A 7,500-nucleotide genomic window follows, 5' to 3' on the forward strand; every position below is an offset into this window, starting at 1 on the left:
CATGTGTTGTACCAGTCACCAGTGTCCTTCCTCCCAGCAGCAAGGAGTTCTCTCTCTCTCTCTCTCTCTCTCTCTCTCTCTCATTCAATATATGTACATGAAGGAAAAGGAAAGCTCTGATTTAATGACTGATATATCAAATAGTTGAAAACATAACACACAATGAGCTGTTCAAAAGAATAAGACCTCGTGCTAGCATAAGGTCTAATCTTCCAACAACTACAACAACTTAACCGAAATCAATAAAACAACAACAGACATGAAAACAGAGCCCGGGAATACTTGCCTTGTGGGAAGAAGCTGCTATTTGAGGGAAGCGATTGGGCATTTGGTTAAGACGACGATCAAAAGTAGCTAAGGGTGGGATAAGGAGGAAGTGGAGGCATTTGTGGGATGTAGGAGGAGGTGGGGGGTGGGGGGGGGGGCTCTGGGTACATGAGATGTGAGAGAAAATCTTGCAACGGGGGTTAGCGCAGAATCGACTAAGTGGTCGTAGGTCTAGTATATTCCTAGACCATGAGCTCAGAGAGAGAGAGAGAGAGAGAGAGAGAGAGAGAGAGAGAGAGAGAGAGAGAGAGATAAACCAGCAAATGGATAGCAATTGAAAGAAGCCAAGAGAGAAGTTATTGATATACTAGAATGAAGAAGTTAGAAATTATTGGTTTTATTTTCATGATTATTACAGAGGCTTTTAAGAAAGGGATTTAAATGCCCCACCAGATTAAGAGTGCTAGTGTGATAGTCATGAATAGGAAAATGGCGAGGAATATATTGTCAAAAGAAGAAAATATGGAACATGAAGTCAGAGAGAGAGAGAGAGAGAGAGAGAGAGAGAGAGAGAGAGAGAGAGAGAGAGAGAGAGAGGGTATAAGACCAAGCTCAAAAGTCCAAGAAGACCAAGAGGGTAATTTTTTTGTGTGGGACTTTTATTGTGGAGTCTGTGGACCTGTGGTAGCAGTGGCACCGTATAGTGGTGTACCGTGTTGCCGTGTTGGTCAGTTCAGTTGGTGCTACATAGTAGGGAAGTTAGGACGCTGAAGGACTTACAGAGCATTCAGACAAGGTGTGGGAATAATTTCTTGGCAGTTGTGTTTAAGGAACATGAAGAGTGTCCATACACGGAGCGATTGTAATTAATACGAGAAACCTATTATTTGACCTAGTAGAAAAGATACCATGGTGAGTGTTGTCAGTTATTATAACTTTTTCGCGCTAGGCTTGTTCTTTTATCTTGGGAGGGTGGACCATGTGATGTAATTTTTACGTTCTTTGGGTTTCATCCGAAGTAATTTTTACTTTTTTTTTTTTGGGGGGGGGGGGGGAGGGGTTGTCCACCTTGTATGAATTTTACTTATTCGCAATTATCTTATGTTGCATAGGATGTGCTGATTGAATTTTTACCCTTTGGGGATATTCTTATTATTTCTAATTATTCCTCGGTGATTTTTTATTTTTTTTTTTAATTTGGGGATTCGTGCCATTCTATTAATTTTCGGTAAGTAATCAAATGTAATTTTGAATGGTTTTTCCGTAAGTTACATTATTTACAAATGGGTTGAGTAAAGGTTACTTTATTGTCGTCTTGATTTTGTTATTCTATTTTATCAGGGATTGGATGTTATTTTAAGTTTTTTTTTTTTTTTTTTGGGGGGGAAGGTGTTCTCAACCTAGCAATCATAGCTACTGTTTAACCTATCAATAATAATAATAACAATACCAATTTTCTACCTCACTTTTGGATTGAATCTGAGCCTCTATCGTTATAACCCTTATTTCTTTTTCCCGTTGTTTTGCTAAAGTTTATATAGGAAATATTTATTCTTATGCTGTTAATGTTTTAAAGATATTTTGTTTTCCCTTGTTTCCTTTCCTCACTGGGTTATTTTCCCTGTAGAGCCCCTCCGCTTATAGCATCCTACTTTTCCAACTAGGGTTGTAGCTTAGCAAATAATAATAATAATAATAATAATAATAATAATAATAATAATAATGATAATAAACGCGTTGCAAAATCTACTTTAATTGCACATTTGACCGAGTATTACTGATTTCCACCAATAGTAATGATGATAAATAAAATAATGGTGAACTGAGACAAACAAACATAAAAACTAAGATGAAGACTGACAGACAAATAAACCAACAGGAAATAATCGTGATCTTCCTTCAGAATAGGTGAAAATCAAATGAATAACATAAAACGCATTTATCTTGATATTCTTAAGATCTTTACCACAACTAAGAAAAAAAAGTTCAGACGCAAACATGAATTTTTTATATATCAAATTACATCAAACACACTATTATTAAAATAGATACTCTATTAGTATTAATATTACAATCAATGAAGTAAAATTTTTATATCAGACGTGGAAATAGGGGTTAAGACTGATAAAAAGCGTCCCACCTCGAGAATGGATTACTCCTATACTAATTGAATTACACTGACTGACTATTGAAACAAGAATTGAGTTTAAAATATGTACAATAGCCCACCAAGTTATCAGCACCGGACATCCAAAATATCTAAGAGAATTGCTAGTACACATCGTGTAGCCAACAAATTGTGTAGTCAATCATATTTATTATTAGTTTTAAATTATGGAACCAAAATGTACAGCATGTCTACTCTAGGTTCTAGAGCTTTCAGACAAGCGGAGCCAAGACTATACAACCTCCCGTAAGACTAAAGATATTAAGGCTTTCAAGAAGAAACTGAAGACTTTCTCGTTTTAAAAGAGCTAGGATATTGTGGATTTGAAAACTAATACGGAATACTCTTTTACGCGAAATACCTAAGGGTATGTACAATCAAATGATCTTGTAGGTCCTGTAGTGCATAGGGTTCCCCTGAATGATAGGACCAAGAAAGCAGCCCTTAAAGTTAAATAAGTCAACTGCAATGTTGTATTGTACTATAAGTAAATTCAAACCATTTCAGGTGAAAAGGACATCGATAAGTCAACGTTATAACATACATTCCCATATGAAACTCTAGCTAGACCAGATCCCCGTAGGATGTTAGTGCCTATAGTCCCTTTCTTTTAGCGAGGCAGATTTGCACCGACTCTCAGCGGTGCTAGTTCTGCTCGGAAAAGTTTCCCGATCGCTGATTGGTTAGAATGATCTTGTCCAACCAATCAGCGATCAGGAAACTTTTCCGAGCTAAAAGGGCACCGCTGCGAGTCTGTGCAAATATGCCTCGCTCAAAGAAATTGACTATAGAGTTGTTCCTCTTATTTGAGGGTACACTCAGGCACGCTATTCTATCTTGTTTCTCTTTCTCTTGTTTTGTTAAAGTTTTTATTGACTATATATGAAAGATTTAATTTAATGTTACTGTTCTTAGAATATTTTACTTTTCTTGTTTCCTTTCCTCACTGGGCTATTTTCCATGTTGGAGCCCCTGGGCTTATGGCATCTTGGTTTTCCAACTAGGGTTATAGTTTAGCAGGTAATAATAATAATAATAATAATAATAATAATAATAATAATAATAATAATACTCTATTAGTGCCGATATTGCCCTTCACGCGCTGCGCACTACAGAGTTCCCTTGGCCCCTATCAATGCACTTCTTTTATATCCTTATTCTATACCTCCGTTTTCATTTTGGTGTCCACTATTTTTAAGTTTTATTTCATATTATCATTATTATTATTATTATTAATATTATCATTACAAGCTAAGCTATAACCCTAGTTGGAAAAGCAAGACGCCATAAGCCCAAGGGCTCCAACAGGGAAAAAAATAGCCCAGTGAGAAAAGGAAATAAAGAAAGAAACAAACAATACAAAATAAAATATTTTAAGAACAGTAACAGTATTGAATTAGACCTTTCATATAAAAACTATAAAAAAAACAATAGGAATAGAAATACAGTAAGGTAGAACAGCGTGCCCGAGTGTACCCTCAAGCAGTGGAAAGCCATGTTACAGAGGCTATGGCACTAGCCAAGACAATAGAACAAGGGTTTGATTTTGGAGTGTCAGGGAGTGTCCTTCTCCTAGATGAGCTGCTTACTATAGCTAAAGAGTCTCTTCTATCCTTACCAAGAGGAAAGTATCCACTGAACAATTACAGCGCTTGACGGCACACTGTTCCATCTTATTTCTCTTCCTCTTGTTTTGTTAAAGTTTTTATAGTTTATGTAAGAGATATTTATTTTCATGTTGTTACTCTTCTTAAAATATTTTTTTCCTTGTTTCTTTTCCTCACTGGGCTATTTTCCCTGTTTGAGCCCCTGGGCTTATAGCATCCTGCTTTTCCAACTAGGGTTGTAGCTTAGCAAGTAATAATAATAATAATAATAATAATAATAATAATAATAGCGATTGCAAACGAAACAGGAAAAGAGAAGACGATGGATTGACGAGCCAAGAAAGACAATAAACAGATGCAAGTAGAAAGACATGTATGAGGTCTTTGTCCTGCAGTTGACAAGTAACGAATGATGATGATGAGATACTAACAAGCTTACCCAAACGATGGGTGGCATCAAAATAAAAAAATACACTAATCCGTAACATACTTATCCTATAAATTCATACTGTGTGTGTAAAAGCAAGAGGTATGTAATAAGGGATATCTACATGTTTATTAATGCAAGATCCATTACTAGTACAACGCACATGACGCACACACGCGGTTGGAATATAGAGTGGGGTATCAGCAAGAATTACGATTAGCCTCAGATCACATGAGGAGATTGTTACACGCATCGTTAACATTATTATTATTATTATTATTATTATTATTATTATTATTATTATTATTATTATTATTATTATTATAAGTATCTTTATTATTATTATTATTTGCTAAGCTACAACCCTAGTTGGAAAAGCAGGATGCTATAAGCCTAGGGGCCCCAACAGGGAAAACAGCCCAGTGAGGAAAGAAAAGAAAAACTAAAATATTTCAAGAACAGTAACAACATTAAAATAAATATTTCCTATATAAACTTTAAAAACTTCAACAAAACAAGAAGATGGATAAGGCAGAATACTGTGCCCGAGTGTACCCTCATGCAAGAGAACTCTAAGATATTACCATTATTATAATAAATATTCAAATTGGACGAATATTCCTTTGGAACAAACGTCAAGTAGCTCTTACTTTCCTTTGAGTTTTCTAATTATAATAGTTTTCTTATAGATGAATTAATTCAGAAGAATACAAAATGAAATATATGCATAACCAATTACCAATTATGTAACGCCTACGTAGTTAATCCATCTCTCGGCATCTTGGCCAAGCTCTAGAGAATACCTTGCCCATCTGTGTGTGTGTTATCAAAGTCTGTTGGGGGCGCCTGCCATACCTTCTAACTTCCTTGCATACACATAAGGGCAAGGATTTGTGTTGGCTTATATAATAGCAGTTCAAGGTAAAGTATCTGCTACCTTGTTTCGAAATTCTGCACCGGAAGGCCAATGTTTGTGGTAAAATTAAAGTCACTAATATTCATTCATGTATGATAAATCACCTCAAAGTTCGGTTTTACACGTACGAAAATAATTCTTTAAGTAGCAAGATGCTAAAACGGGGTTTCAGGAATCGATGATAAATCACCTCAAAGCAACTGGCTTAAGTCCGGTTTTACACATATGAAAATAATTTCTTAAGTAGCAAGATGCTGAAAAGTGACACAGAAATCTATAGTAAATCACCTCAATACAGCTGGCTTAAGTTCCGTTTTACACGCAAGGAAATAATGCCTGAAGTTGTAAGATGCTAAAGAGTGCCTCAGAAATCTATAGTAAATCACCTAAAAGTAACTGGCTTAAGTTCGTTCAATTAGTTCATTATGCATGTTGCATAAGATTTTTCATAACTCTGACCATCCTTTACATTCAGATCTCCCTGGACAATTCTATCCTGTTCGTAATACTAGGCAGGCAGTTAATTCTAATAGCCAGGCCTTCTCCATCACGAGGCTCAATACTACGCAGTACTCTAGAAGTTTTATTCCAGCTGTGACCAAGTTGTGGAATGATCTTCCTAATCGGGTTGTTGAATCAGTAGAACTTCAAAAGTTCAAAGTTGGAGCAAATGCTTTTTTGTTGACCAGGCGGACGCGAGTCTTTTTATAGTTTATATATGGCATATTTGTTTTTGACGTTGTTAATAGTTTATATATGACATATCTCTTTTGACATTACTTTTTTTAGAATGATTTATTGTTAATTTGTTCTCTTCAGTTATTTATTTCCTTATTTCTTTTCCTCACTGGGCTATTTTTCCCTATTGGAGCCCCTGAACTTATAGCATCTTGCTTTTCCAATTAGGGTCGTAGCTTGGATAGTAGTAGTAGTAATAATAATAATAATAATAATAATAATAATAATAATAATAATACACGCAAGAAAATAATTCCTTAAGCGACCAGATACTGAAAAATGCCACAGAAATCTATAATGAATAACCTAAAAGTAACTGGCTTAAGTTCGGTTTTACACACAAAAAAATAATTCCTTAAGTTGCAAGATACTGAAAAATGCCACTAATAGTGGCTCTCCTCTCAGACTGCAGAATGACAGAATGAGTCCCTAGTGATTGCATAAAAAAGTAGAGGACGGAAGAGAAGACGATGGATTGAAAAACTAAGAAAATTTGCAGGTGTGGACTGGCAAGGAAAGACCAGAAATTAACGCGTGTGGAAGGGCTGGTCTGAGGCCTTCGTCTTTATCCTGCTGTGGACTAGCAAAGGCTGATGATAATGGTATATATACAAGTACATACATACAGACACGCATATATATATATATATATATATATATATATATATATATATATATATATATATATATATATATATATATACTGTATATATAACAAAAAATAGGTGTCTTTTCAGTGATCATTACCATGTTTGTTTTCTAGATATAGCCTAAGGAATTTGAACAGAAATTTCCAGAGTCCGCTCATGTCTATCTTGGTTATCCATCTATAGATAGTGAGTTATGTATAGAAATAGTGATATATATTTTTTGGCATCTGTGAGATGAAATACTCGTTCTAGTGCTACCGATATTAAAAAAAAAAAAAGGTAAAAAGAAATTACTTCCATGTGAAGTCCGGAATGGTTCAATCAGTATAAGGTTTATAACAGGATTGAACCGGTATGAAAGTAATTCGGGAAAACAAACCATTGTAATACCTCGATAAGGTACAACAGATGTCCTATTGAATATTCTGTTAACATGTGTAACCACAGATCTTTATCGAGAGCATGACTTGTATTAAATAGAGTACCTCTGTTGGAATATCGATTAAAAGTTCAAGTATAAAATGAGAGCGACGTTGCTGTCCTTAAATGTGAGTCTAGTACTAATGCCACATCCTACGCTATACACACACCATGTACCGGTGTGTGTGTGTGTGTGTGTGTGTGTGTGTGTGTGTGTGTGTGCACGTGTATATATATATATATATATGTGTGTGTGTGTGTGTGTGTGTGTGTGTAATCGACATCATCATTCAAGATTAACGAGTATA

The 7,500-nt window shown here is 35.3% G+C and overlaps 2 protein-coding genes across 5 annotated transcripts in view; one reads left to right on the plus strand and one right to left on the minus strand.

Annotated features, from left to right (window-relative positions):
• The window catches only part of LOC137631003 (glycine receptor subunit alpha-2-like), a 165,533-nt gene that overhangs the window by 153,831 nt on the left and 4,202 nt on the right, over positions 1 to 7,500 (minus strand). The window lies entirely within an intron of this gene.
• LOC137631006 (acetylcholine receptor subunit alpha-like 2) overlaps positions 949 to 7,500 on the plus strand; it is a 22,162-nt gene continuing 15,610 nt past the window's right edge. Inside the window, exon 1 of one of the 2 annotated variants that reach the window (XM_068362544.1) lies at positions 949 to 1,063. The gene's annotated coding sequence lies outside the window, so the exon portion shown is untranslated. Of the gene's footprint in view, positions 1,180 to 7,500 lie in introns of both variants that reach the window. The other variant, XM_068362543.1, reaches the window with a different exon arrangement.

Source organism: Palaemon carinicauda, chromosome 39 (assembly GCF_036898095.1).
Source record: "Palaemon carinicauda isolate YSFRI2023 chromosome 39, ASM3689809v2, whole genome shotgun sequence".
NCBI lineage: Eukaryota > Metazoa > Arthropoda > Malacostraca > Decapoda > Palaemonidae > Palaemon > Palaemon carinicauda.